Below are 14,560 nucleotides of genomic sequence, written 5' to 3'. Positions count from 1 at the left end.
ATATCATGTATCTGGATGCTAACAATCGATACGGTTGGGGCTATGAGCAAATTTTTACCAACTGGCAATTTTAGATGGATGACAGAAAAGCAGATTGATAAGATAGACTTAGCTTAATATAAAGATGATAGCAAATAAGGTTTGATACTAGAAGTTGATCTAAAATATCCAGAAGAACTCCATAACACACATAATGACTATCCTTCAGGACCAGAAAAGGTTAAAGTGGTCAAAGATATGTTGTCACCATATTGCCAAGAAATAGCTAATAAATTTAATATATCAACTGGTTTGGTACATAAATTGATACCCACATTGGGCAACAAAAATAAGAAAGACAACGACACAGGTTCAAAGTCAGCTAAAGGTATTTAAAAAAATGTCATCAAGAAAAATATCAAACATGAAGACTATAAACAAACGCTATTTAATAACAGACAAATGTATCATACAATGAAATCCATTCGAAGCAACAATCATCAACTCGAAAAGCTATGAGCTAAACAAAGTGTCATTGTCCTGCTTCGATGATAAAAGGTGTATACATCCAAATGGTGTAGACAGTTATTCTTATGGTTACTATAAAATAGGAAACGCTTTTCCTTGTAACTGGTTGTGATCGAAAAAAGTGATGACGTCACGACACAGCTGTGTCAGCCGTGATCTTACAAGTAAAACATTTACAATAACAATCCGATGACTCGTTGGGAAACTCCCTGTTGTATGACATCATAGACTTCCTATTTTTCCAAGAAGGTGAACATTCAAACACAATTCAACTTTGCTGACAAACTTTGCTAACAAACTTTACTCATAAACTTTACTCATAAAATTTATCCACAAAAATGCTGCATATATTTATAAGATCATTTTCATGGGGAACCCCCTTTCTTTAGTTTCCAATAATGTCAAGCTGAAGATGGAAGTGGACAACAACAACAACAACAACAACAACAACAATTTTATTTACCCCATAAACTTACTTACATGCAGATAAATTATTCAAATAGATAGAGATAAATATAGGAGGTCTAGCTGCCTGAAATAACTAGAAAGTTATAAGGGGCAGGCAGCCAGTATTACAATTTGCACTGGAAAACTTGAACCATTTACAGACTTCAAAAAAGTTGGTAAAATCTCTGTTAAATGTCCACATTTTCTTTGTAAATTACAATCTCTGTAAATTTGCACACTTACAGAGATTTTGTAACTCCATAAAAAGTCTGTAAAATTTAACACATTTTCGTCCTTAGGATGACATAAAATGTGTACAAAATCTCAATAAAATCTATGTAAATTGAAGGAAAAATTTACAGAGATTTTATGCGATAAGTACAAAATGTCTGTAAAATCTCTTTACTTTCTCTGTAAAATTTACACGAGAAAAAATCTCTGTAAATCCATCCATATAAAATGTCAGTGTTATCTCTGTAAAAAGTGAGTGAGAAGAATGCATGAAATGTCTATAAAATGTCTACAAAAACTCTCAAAAAACTGGAGGGGAAAAGTATGTGAAATGTTTTTAAAATGTTGGTGTTTTAGTGCACAAAATCTCCGCAAAATGTTCACAGTATCTCTGTAAATTAAGTATTTAAAACCTGACAGAAGGCAGGAAATGTCAATAAAATGTCTGTAAAACTGGAGGGATAAAGTATGTGAAATGTTTTTAAAATGTTGGTGTTTTAGTGCACAAAATCTCAGCAAAATGTTTACAATATCTCTGTAAATAATAGCATTTAAAATCTGACATAAGCCAGGAAATGTTAATAAAAAGTGAAATGGATGAAAGGTTAGTCGATTTTACGTAGAAAAAAGAACAAGTTCTAGAGTTTGTGAATGCATAAATTTTTATTTCAAATCTAAAAATAATCATTTGTTTATATTACTTTCAATAGAATCTAAGTGTACCATAAAATTCTTGCAATAAGTTCAATAAAATAATTCAATTAATAACATGAGTTGCCATGGCAACTTTTTCTACAGTGCCAGAATGGTGTCCACTTTCGAAAAAACCCACGTCCTATGAATGCGATTTGTCAACCATGATTTATAGCTGATGAAATGGTACAATGTATACTCGTGAAACTTGGGAATAATTCCACTTGTGTTTTGTCCAAAATCAAATAATTTTTCTTGCCTTAAGGTTTATGAAATTATTTGATTTTGGACAAAGCATGTGTGAAATTATTCCCTAAATTCACTCATCACTATTTGATAACCCATACAGATTCATCAAATAAGGAATAAAATATATGCAAGGGATTTCATTACTATTAAATAAGTATAAAAATCTGGCTTATGTTACCCCAATTACAAATAAAGTTGTTAGAAATGGGCACGGCTTATCTGCGGGAAGATCTGAAAAAGGCTGCCTCTGGTGGCCAGTTTTCCATCTTTGCATCCACTTTTATGCCTAGTTGCAAGTACTAAGCTACAAACGTTCCGCTCATGTTCTTGTTGTAATGCAAAAAAATCTATGGCAAAACTGTGTTTAAGAAATTCCTGTCAACAAATACCAGAAAAAGATCAATCATATGTCCAAGTTGGTAAAAACCATGCTCATTACATTAAAGTGCTAAAATTACATTAAAGTATTTTCCGTTTCAATATTAGTGAATAGTGAGTTAACGTTCGATGAACAGTGGATGAACTTGACTTCTAAAGACTAGACTTTGGATTTCTTTTGTTTTCTGTCAAAAAACCTTTTTTCCGTAAATTTGAGCTGGTAAGGTCAGGGTGCAGTTTACCTCCGGGTTTACAGTTCACCTGCCAGTTCAGTTGGGTAATACTAGCATACTAAAACAAATTAACCGCATGGATTACCTGCATGGGTACACCTACTTTTCAAGTTACATCAAAATGTATGAGGTGTGCCACCCGCCAGTTCCGATGAAAAATACTACAAATTAGTATACTATGACAAATTAACTGCATGGTTAGACCGAATTTACAAGTTACATCCAACTGTATGAGGTGCGCCACCCGCCAGTTCCCATGAAAAATACTACAAATTAGTATACTATGACAAATTAACTGCATGGTTAGACCGAATTTACAAGTAACATCGAACTGTATGAGGTGCGCCACCCGCCAGTTTAGATGAAAAATACAACAAATTAGTATACTATGACAAATTAACTGCATGGTTAGACCGAATTTACAAGTTACATCGAACTGTATGAGGTGTGCCACCCGCCAGTTCAAATGAAAAATACAACAAATTAGTATACCATGACAAATTAACTGCATGGTTAGACCGAATTTACAAGTTACATCGAACTGTATGAGGTGTGCCACCCGCCAGTTCCGATGAAAAATACTACAAATTAGTATACTATGACAAATTAACTGCATGGTTAGACCGAATTTACAAGTTACATCGAACTGTATGAGGTGCGCCACCCGCCAGTTCAGATGAAAAATACAACAAATTAGTATACTATGACAAATTAACTGCATGGTTAGACCGAATTTACAAGTTACATTGAACTGTATGAGGTGTGCCACCCGCCAGTTCAGATGAAAAATACTACAAATTAGTATACCATGAGAAATTAACTGCATGGTTAGACCGAATTTACAAGTTACATCGAACTGTATGAGGTGTGCCACCCGCCAGTTCAGATAAAAAATACTACAAATTAGTATACCATGAGAAATTAACTGCATGGTTAGACCGAATTTACAAGTTACATCGAACTGTATGAGGTGCGCCACCCGCCAGTTCCGATGAAAAATACTACAAATTAGTATACTATGACAAATTAACTGTATGGTTAGACCGAATTTAAAAGTTACATCGAACTGTATGAGGTGTGCCACCCGCCAGTTCCGATGAAAAATACTACAAATTAGTATACTATGACAAATTAACTGCATGGTTAGACGGAATTTACAAGTTACATCGGACTGTATGAGGTGTGCCACCCGCCAGTTCCGATGAAAAATACTACAAATTAGTATACTATGACAAATTAACTGCATGGTTAGACCGAATTTCCAAGTTACATCGAACTGTATGAGGTGTGCCACCCGCCAGTTCCAATGAAAAATACTACAAATTAGTATACTGACAAATTAACTGCATGGTTAGACCGAATTTACAAGTTACATCGAACTGTATGAGGTGCGCCACCCGCCAGTTCCCATGAAAAATACAACAAATTAGTATACTATGACAAATTAACTGCATGGTCAGACCGAATTTCCAAGTTACATCCAACTGTATGAGGTGTGCCACCCGCCAGTTCAGATGAAAAATACTACATATTAGTATACCATGACAAATTAACTGCATGGTTAGACCGAATTTACAAGTTACATCGAACTGTATGAGGTGCGCCACCCGCCAGTTCCGATGAAAAATACTACAAATTAGTATACTATGACAAATTAACTGTATGGTTAGACCGAATTTACAAGTTACATCGAACTGTATGAGGTGTGCCACCCGCCAGTTCCGATGAAAAATACTACAAATTAGTATACTATGACAAATTAACTGCATGGTTAGACCGAATTTACAAGTTACATCGAACTGTATGAGGTGTGCCACCCGCCAGTTCCAATGAAAAATACTACAAATTAGTATACTATGACAAATTAACTGCATGGTTAGACCGAATTTACAAGTTACATCGAACTGTATGAGGTGTGCCACCTGTCAGTTCAGATGAAAAATACTACATATTAGTATACCATGACAAATTAACTGCATGGTTAGACCGAATTTACAAGTTACATCGAACTGTATGAGGTGTGCCACCCGCCAGTTCCAATGAAAAATACTACGAATTAGTATACTATGACAAATTAACTGCATGGTTAGACCGAATTTACAAGTTACATCCAACTGTATGAGGTGTGCCACCCGCCAGTTCAGATGAAAAATACTACATATTAGTATACCATGACAAATTAACTGCATGGTTAGACCGAATTTACAAGTTACATCGAACTGTATGAGGTGCGCCACCCGTCAGTTCCGATGAAAAATACTACAAATTAGTATACTATGACAAATTAACTGTATGGTTAGACCGAATTTACAAGTTACATCGAACTGTATGAGGTGTGCCACCCGCCAGTTCCGATGAAAAATACTACAAATTAGTATACTATGACAAATTAACTGCATGGTTAGACCGAATTTACAAGTTACATCGAACTGTATGAGGTGTGCCACCCGCCAGTTCCAATGAAAAATACTACAAATTAGTATACTATGACAAATTAACTGCATGGTTAGACCGAATTTACAAGTTACATCGAACTGTATGAGGTGTGCCACCTGCCAGTTCAGATGAAAAATACTACAAATTAGTATACTATGACAAATTAACTGCATGGTTTTGTAAGTCACAAGGGAGAAGCATAAATCCACAAAACGCCATTCAGGGAACGTTTTCCAGAGACTTTGCCCCGCCCCGTACGAGACATCGAGATGTCTCGTACGGGATGTCAATGTCATTTCAAGTAATGTCTTTGATGGAATGAAAAAGACTTAGCGATAACTGTTAGAAAAACAAAAGCGGTGCATTAATACTATTTTTTTCTGGTAATCCCAGGGCGTTCTCCTATTCCAACACAGAGATGAGTTCATAGATTGAAGGGCGTTTGTCCCGGGGTCTTCATTTTATTTTTGACACACCCACCCGGATTCTCCAAAATTACTCGTTTAGCAACTCTAACTGAATTTGCAGTCCTCATGGGTAGCAAGTCTAGAATATCGAATACTATTTTTCTCCCAAATGGTTGATCATTTGGGGACTTGGTCGAGGAGAACATGTAAGGAGAATATATGTTGATAGAACAGAAGGTGTTTCACTGTTCTTCTATAATTATCAGCTATTGTTTTCAACGGTTCGCTCTCCTCTTTCACAATCAAGATTCGACCCCAGCTTTTAAGAGATTTGACTATATCATCTCCTGCAGATTGGCCCTGTATGAAAGAAAACAAAATTATGGATATTAATGTTAACTGATTTTCCTTCAGGTTACACAAATACATGTACATACATTATAAAATTATTTACAAAACTGGTTCTGCCTTCAGATAACAACAGTCCAAACTATACTGACTACCCAAGAGAGACAGAACTCATTAGTACAAAATAATAATTATTACAAAATTGGTTCTGCCTTCAACAACAGTCCAAAACTGGACTGACTATCCAAGAGAGACAAAACTCATTAGTACAAAATAATAATTATTACAATATTGGTTCTGCCTTCAGATAACAACAGTCCAAACTGGACTGACTACCCAAGAGAGACAGAACTCGTTAGTGCAAAATAATAATTATTACAAAATTGGTTCTGCCTTCAGATAACAACAGTCCAAACTGGACTGACTACCCCAGAGAGAGACAGAACTCGTTAGCGCAAAATAATAATTATTACAAAATTGGTTCTGCCTTCAGATAGCAACAGTCCAAACTGGACTGACTACCCAAGAGATACAGAACTCGTTAGCGCAAAATAATAATTATTACAAAATTGGTTCTGCCTTTAGATAACAACAGTCCAAAACTGGACTGACTACCCAAGAGAGACAGAACTCATTAGTACAAAATAATAGTTATTACAAAATTGGTTCTGCCTTCAGATAACAACAGTCCAAACTGGACTGACTACCCAAAAGAGACAGAACTCATTAGCACAAAATAATTATTACAACATTGGTTCTGCCTTCAGATAACAACAGTCCAAAACTGGACTGACTACCCAAGAGAGACAGAACTCATTAGTACCAAATAATACATTTAGTTATTACAAAATTGGTTCTGCCTTCAGACAACAACAGTCCAAAACTGGACTGACTACCCAAGACGGACAGAACTCATTAGCACAAAATAATTATTACAACATTGGTTCTGCCTTCAGATAACAACAGTCCAAAACTGGACTGACTACCCAAGAGAGACAGAACTCATTAGTACAAAATAATAGTTATTACAAAATTGGTTCTGCCTTCAGATAACAACAGTCCAAAACTGGACTGACTACCCAAGACGGACAGAACTCATTAGTACAAAATAATAATTATTACAAAATTGGTTCTGCCTTCAGATAACAAGAGTAAAAAATGGACTGACTACCCGAGAGAGACAGAACTCGTTAGGGTAAAATAAAAATGATGAAAAAGAGACTGGTTGTGGCTTTTGATAACAAAAGTCAAAAACAGACTATCACATACAAGAAATTATTTAAAATGCAATCTGTTTTGCAATAATAATTTAATATTATAGATACTTTTAAAGATTACATCGAAACTGATCAATGTACTTCAGGTCTGGTTAAGCTAGCAGCTTAAGGCTGTATTCAGTCTATTACATATATGTAGTCTGTTTCAGTCTGACCTCTACTCAAAAACAACAAACAGCACTTTCCTATGCTGAATTTCTCATTGGGCTAGCTCTGGGGCATTGAGGTACACAAGCAACCCCACCGTGACAAGGTATGGACTATGAGGTGGTTGCAAAGTACAAAATGATCAGAAAATCATCTGGCATTACACATAGTAAACTCCCAGGAGTCAATCGGTTTAGTAAAAATTTAGAAACTAACAAACAAAACAAATGACAAATTATCCTAACGATCTTTTGCTTATTAGCTTGGCTCCACATAACAAGCTAAATTATGCTTCACAAATTATTATTATTATTATCATTATCATTATCATTATTAGGATATTTTGGGCAACTTTGTTTTCCATGCTCGACTGGTTATTTCATATTTAACAAGGCTGAACGCAATAATAATAATAGTTTTATTGAAAATGCCCTCAAAATAGAGAGAAATCTACTGACTTCATTGTGTAACTGTATATTTTCAGCTGACATGTACCCTTTCCATCATTTGGTAGAGCATGGAATATTAGCTCATATACTAGGCAGGGCCAATGAAAACTTCTGAATTGTATTACACAATGATAAAATTTTTAATATTTATTATGTTTATAGACATCACAAAATTTACATACAGTCTCACTTTGAAAGAGAGCACAAAACAATTTATCCCATTGGTCTCTGTGCAATGTACATGTATGTAGTGTTTCCATGGTACTTTTAAAAATACAAGAGTTTCCTTAAATAACAGTTACCTACCTTTTAGAAAAGCCCTATTCAAGACAATCTCCACCTGCCCTTTTTAGCTGCCAAAGACCTAATACATTGCCCTGAAACAAAATATGGACATATGAAAACCCTACCAGGTCAGCTTCATGACCCGACATAATGGTTATGGTAGGAGCTGTGGAAATTTGACCCACTAGAATTCCTTGTTGACACCCTGGCTTACAAACTTATATGGAAGCCTGTGACAACATCCCAAAGTGTCCACCTTACCAAACTGACCATTTTGTACATGTAATAAAATCAATAATAATTATTTATTGTTGAGTTTTTCATACTTTTTTATTGATAATGTCTGATTTAGTGTTTCACTCATAAATTTGATCTTTTTTTGAGGGTGCCTGGGCATAAAGCACTCAAAGCACCAGCTTGTGAGATTTCCCATATCCAATTAAAACAGTGGAGCAATCATGCCAAAAATTGTCCCTTAAAACAAAAGTTTTGCGATATAAGAATTCCTCAAGATGGCTTTTAGTGTATTGTTATGAATATGCTATTTCCGAGTTCCTGTCTGCTTCCTCTTCAAAGCGAGTCTAAGTGTGAAGTCTTTATGATGGTAATTAGGTCTACATGTACATATGAATGAAAACTAATTTTCAGGAGAAAAACTTCGCACTTAGACTCGCTTTGAAGAGGAGGCAGACATGAACTCCGAAATGGCTTATTAGATTAACAACCCTCTCCCTCCTGAGAGTGACACTTATAGATTTTACTCTGTCTAATGCCAGACGATTTTACTTGTCAATGGGGGCCTCTTCAGGGATGAATGGGTTAAGTACTCATCAAATAAGATTTGAGGTTTTGGTGGGAGAAATTGCAATATTAACTGCATCACAATATGATTGGTATATTTAGATGGCTAGCTCTACTACATAACAGTACATGTACAGGGTTCTCCCTAGTTTTCAGCGCAACAGGTATGGCACCTGAATTTTTTTTTTTCACACCGGTAAAGCAATTGGTTAATGTTGGAGGTTCTGCAAAGGATAAGCGACTTCTGAGCGTTTGCAGGCGGTAATAAGTGCTCTTACAAGCAGTGAATTTTACCGGTAGCTTTATCAATGTTTCATGAAAAATGCTACTAATGCAAATGCTTTTGAGTAGTCTACTATGGAATACCCCACAAGACAACTGAATTTTTTTTGCTACGGCTCACATACATGTACATGCAAACAAGCAAGTGACAAGTAACAAGCGAGAAAGCTTGTATACCATGTCATAGGAAATAGTTACATATCACTCTGCACAAGCAATGTGGAATACAGCCGAATATATGCTGTGCAGTTATTGACTGATTGGTTAAATCTTTTTATGACTTGATATAAAGGGCTTCACATTACTGAACATGTGACATTGTTTGCACAAGGAGCCAGAGCCAGCCAAATTTTTGCACGGCCCATCAAAGAAATTTGAACGCAAGGTTAAATTCCTAGAATACTCTCTCTCACAGTCCAGGAACGAAGGTGTGAAAAAGCAACGTGATCCCAAACCACACGTCAATAATAATAACACCGTAACTGTTCATTAAAGTTGTTAAGATCGAGATCACGTAGTGCAGTATGACACAGGAATAAAAATAGTCACAGTAGAACCGAAAGAGTTAATTCTTCATGTGAATCGTTCCATGTCTGTTTATATTATTTTCTCGTCATCATGTCACACACCAGGCAGTTACTTTAATGTTTAACTCCTCATTTCACAACAAAAGTAAATGCGATATTGCCAGGCTTGCGGATTTGTTTAATCTAACAGAAGTACCGCTAAAAGAGAGGGACTACATGTATTTTCGTCACAATGAGAAGATATGAGCTTCCGCCTTTACTGGCTTGACGGCGCAGGATACATTGTGTAAAACTGCTTTAGTTGGGCAGCGTGCTGGCAGTCGTTGGAGAACGACAAGCACTGATCAGATCGAGAAGTCTTCTTAAATGCGAAGAGGGTGAGTGGTCGCGTAGACGAGAATTTCAACTTATATGGTGGCCCAATGTCTATTCGCAAGCAAAATACTGGACATTTGCGACAGATATTCTTTCTCGGACACACTGCACTCGTAAATTAACTCATTCATGAGGATTTGGCGTAGTAACTTTTAGGTCTAGTGAAGAACTTATAAAAAAGGGCACTCGAATTCTCCTTCCCTCTTTCTCCTCTGATGAAAAGACAATAAAACATGTGCAATATATAGGATATGCAATTTAAACAATAAAAATTGTCAATGTCAAGTGTTTGTCTCTCTGTAAAGAATTCTCTATAGGGTAGACATTGAAAGCTATTTTGTTCAGAAAATTTGTTTCATTCATAAAAGGAGTAATTTTCAATAATGTACATGTACAAACATTACCGTCACTTTCTTTAACTGATCTTGTGTTGCCTGAAAATAAACCTAAATGGTATGATATGAAACACCAAAAGCACCCATTGAATGAAAGTCAGTATACATGTAGATAGTTATAAACTGCATGACAACGACAGTGTCAGCAATTATTCGGTGCCCTTGAATTAAATTTGATTTTTGTCAGCCTTTTCAGGTGATCAGTTGTTTCTTTGTTGTACTTACATCTAGTGTAAGAAATATGGGAAACATAAAAATCCCAGTGAGTTAATAGATTGTATACCTCAGGTATATGCTACCCAAGAGGTTACAAAGTGAAATGGTGAAAGAGTGAGTTATGGATTGTATACCTCAGGTGTATACCTCAGGTATATGCTATCCAAGAGGTTACAAAGTGAAATGGTGACACAGTGAGTCATGGATTGTATACCTCAGGTATATGCTACCCAAGAGGTTACAAAGTGAAATGGTGACACAGTGAGTTATGGATTGTATACCTCAGGTATATGCTACCCAAGAGGTTACAAAGTGAAATGGTGACACAGTGAGTTATGGATTGTATACCTCAGGTATATGCTACCCAAGAGGTTACAAAGTGAAATGGTGACACAGTGAGTCATGGATTGTATACCTCAGGTATATGCTACCCAAGAGGTTACAAAGTGAAATGGTGACACAGTGAGTTATGGATTGTATACCTCGGGTATATGCTACCCAAGAGGTTACAAAGTGAAATGGTGACACAGTGAGTTAATAGATTGTATAACCTCAGGTATACATGTATGCTACCCAAGAGGTTACAAAGTGAACTGGTGACACAGTGAGTTAATAGATTGTATACCTCAGGTATATGCTACCCAAGAGGTTACAAAGTGAAATGGTGACACAGTGAGTTATGGATTGTATACCTCAGGTATATGCTATCCAAGAGGTTACAAAGTGAAATGGTGACACAGTGAGTCATGGATTGTATACCTCAGGTATATGCTACCCAAGAGGTTACAAAGTGAAATGGTGACACAGTGAGTTATGGATTGTATACCTCGGGTATATGCTACCCAAGAGGTTACAAAGTGAAATGGTGACACAGTGAGTTAATAGATTGTATACCTCAGGTATATGCTACCCAAGAGGTTACAAAGTGAACTGGTGACACAGTGAGTTAACAGATTGTATAACCTAAGGTATATGTGACCCAAGAGCTTACAAAGTAAAATGGTGTGACAGTGAGTTAAGGATTGTATACCTTAGGTATATGCTACACAATTAATTATCAATAGCATAGCTGTAAATTTAATTTTGTATACTCTTTCGCATCAACTTTTAGGCCATGCCTTGACTTGCTTTTTCTGTGCACTTAGATCGCTTAGAAGTAATTCCAGGTTTCACCTGAAAGGATTGTGATTGTGCATAGACCTCAAAAACCCAACTCCTCCCGCTCACCTCCCAAATACACAAGAATGTCAATTAAAATAGCTACAAGCTTCGTGTACTTACTCCTGTTCCACTTAATTTTGTCAGATTTATCATCATTGTCTGCCACCCTTCATCTGGGATTCTGGCCTCAGAAGAACCCAGTCGGGAAGTCGAAATTTGTCCGGACATCCGGAACAATAACCAAGCGATCAAGCCCACAGAACTGCCTTATCTTGGACAATCAAAGAAATTGGATAATTTATATTTTGGTCAAATTGATGGAAATAAGATTTGTCATCAAGATACTTTATTTGGGTGGGATTTATGGAGGTATTGACAATTAATGGGAGACCAAAGCGAGATAATCTCCCAGGCGGTTTCTTCTGAAGTGTAACCGACCTTTCAGTGAAATCTAGTGTCAAAGGAGTAATCTTATTAAGCGCCCAGTCCAAAATTTAGCTCGCTCTGGCTCCTCGTGCATGAGAAACCAGTGAAGGTACATGTAGGTATACAGGTGACAAGGGAGTAACTACAGAATAACCGGCCACTATTGTGCTCTTGTAGTGGCATCGTTTGAAGAACAAGGCATCTGCAAGTGGCAAATAAGGGGCTGGGTATACAGAGATCCATATAATTTATGACATGTAATTCCCTACTCGTTATTATTCTTATTGCCTTAAATGGCCTTAATACAATATAAAGTGAAATTACTAAGGGAGTAGGTCTGCAAAAGTAATGACTGTGCTGAGGCCCTCCTTGGCGTTTTGGGAAACGAGGGAAGATGGCTATTTTGAACTGGGGAACAGAGGAAAAATGACAAAATGTCTTAGGAACAAGGCGACATAAACAATTTTAGGGAGCAAAAAGCCGGGTACAAGTTTGAAAGTAAATTGGGCGGGGAACAAGGGAACAAAACTTTAAAATTTTAAGCCATTTAAACTTAAATCAGGTTTGTAAGTAAGATGACGACTTACCGAAAACACCTCCGGCAGTCTTTTACTTTTCGGATCTTTTGAATCTTCCCGCCCATTCGCTAAATGTAGCTGTTCGGCCAGGCCACCCTTTGTTCCAAACGTTCGTAGAACTCCCTTTACGTTTTGAAGAAGGTCTCTATTTTTGCCATGAAGTCTTCACCGATTAACCCTTTCGGAGACTGTCTGAGGTTGAATCATGTCACTGGCGTGTTTCTTTGTGGCGAATGCTGATTATCTGACCTGAATTGTCGTTGCCCTTTCTTCCGGATTCCGTCGATGTTTACTGGGTTTATTTGGTGGAATGCGTGCTATTTCACCCGCACAAAAATGTTAAGGAATCACAAAGATCCAATTTTGGTCGTCCAACAAGGTAAAAAGAGAGGAAGAGCACATGCATTGATCGCCCGCGCGAAAAACAAACCGATAATTCAAACCGATCTCGTTCCCAGAGTCTTTGCGGCGGGGCAATTCATAATGGCGGACAAAGTTGTTGCATCATGTAATTATTGGGAAATGTCCACAATCCTTCTCTTTGTGCCAACATCCAATCACAACCCGTTGCGAGCCCAGTGCGATTCCTGGGGCGCTTTGGGTGGAAAATCCGGGGAGAATTTTCTGCTTTAAAGGTGCAGAGCAAATTTCCTCAATCAAAATGTGGAACGGGGGAAAGTGTGTTCCTTTTGAGATTTCTCAAGAGACTGGATACTAATCATTTAGAATAACAAATATGGCTGCCGGATTTTCGATCATTACTTCATAAGAAGTAATTCTCACCTGCAGCTACGGGCTATGAAAGCACCCACGTTAATTGACTGAAACCCGCACGATTAATTTGGGCAGCTAAACACCAATGCTATTTTTTTTTCTATTTTCAAGGAGCATGGTAAAGTCTGCTTACTAGCCTACATTACTTTCTCAATCTCATTCTGTGCTGGGACTCCTATATCACAAAGGCCTTGATTTACATGTTATTTGCATGATTCATCCCAGCAATTTACATGAAATTTACACACAAAAACTATTGTATGGGCGGGTTGTGTCAATTTACATAGATTTTATGGCCTTTGCAATTGTTGTAACCAATCTTGTGAGGCCCTAAGTACCCGCTTATTTGGAGAAAAATTGTCCCGGGAAGAAGGGTCACTCGCTTACCGGAGTTACCCTGGACCAGCCAACTTTTCCTACATTTCCCTATAAAATGCGGTTTAAGTAAACTGTTTACATGAGGAAAAAAAAGGGCTCGGCTAGAAGGGAAACCCACCTAGCCGGGTCACCCTTTGTCAACGGTAGGGTCGCCCTCCTGGCCAGGCCAACTTTATTCCATGTAAACACTTTGGCTCGCTCAGTGGAGTCAACTTGGTCGACAAGATGATGACAAGATGATGAGAGAATGCACGAGTGCTATCTTCCCAGTCTCCTGATGATCGAAACTGAGCCGGGCAGCTCTTGACTCAGGGAAAAAGGTTAGTTCTTTTCTCACATAAACGCTAGCTAAAGACCCGGCTGGGAGGGTGACCATCTTTCGAGGACAACTTTTCTCCATATCAACAGGGCCTAAAACTTGATCCAAGTCGAACTATTAAAACACATACCGATAGGCATTTTATAGGTTGCAACCGGGGAACTTTTGATAAACCGAACTCAGTGCAACATGCAGGGCTAATTCAACAGTTTCCTACATAATTTGATTAGGTAATAAATAT

At 37.3% G+C, this 14,560-nt stretch overlaps 1 long non-coding RNA gene across 4 annotated transcripts; it reads right to left on the bottom strand.

Annotated features, from left to right (window-relative positions):
* Window positions 1-952: 952 nt before the first annotated feature.
* LOC137997246 (uncharacterized) lies at window positions 953-13,935 on the bottom strand. 4 transcript variants are annotated; one of them, XR_011122435.1, is made up of 5 exons: window positions 12,858-13,935; window positions 11,965-12,115; window positions 10,477-10,506; window positions 8,109-8,179; window positions 953-5,941 (listed from the first exon to the last, which is right to left on the bottom strand). It is a non-coding gene; the product is annotated as an uncharacterized lncRNA (long non-coding RNA). The 4 variants fall into 4 exon arrangements; XR_011122433.1 differs by having other exon boundaries at window positions 8,109-10,518; XR_011122434.1 differs by having other exon boundaries at window positions 8,109-10,506.
* Window positions 13,936-14,560: the final 625 nt, after the last annotated feature.

The sequence above is a fragment of the Montipora foliosa genome, chromosome 3 (genome assembly GCF_036669935.1).
Source record: "Montipora foliosa isolate CH-2021 chromosome 3, ASM3666993v2, whole genome shotgun sequence".
Lineage (NCBI taxonomy): Eukaryota > Metazoa > Cnidaria > Anthozoa > Scleractinia > Acroporidae > Montipora > Montipora foliosa.
Note: the sequence above shows the minus strand (reverse complement) of the source record. Positions and strands in the feature narration are given on the sequence as shown.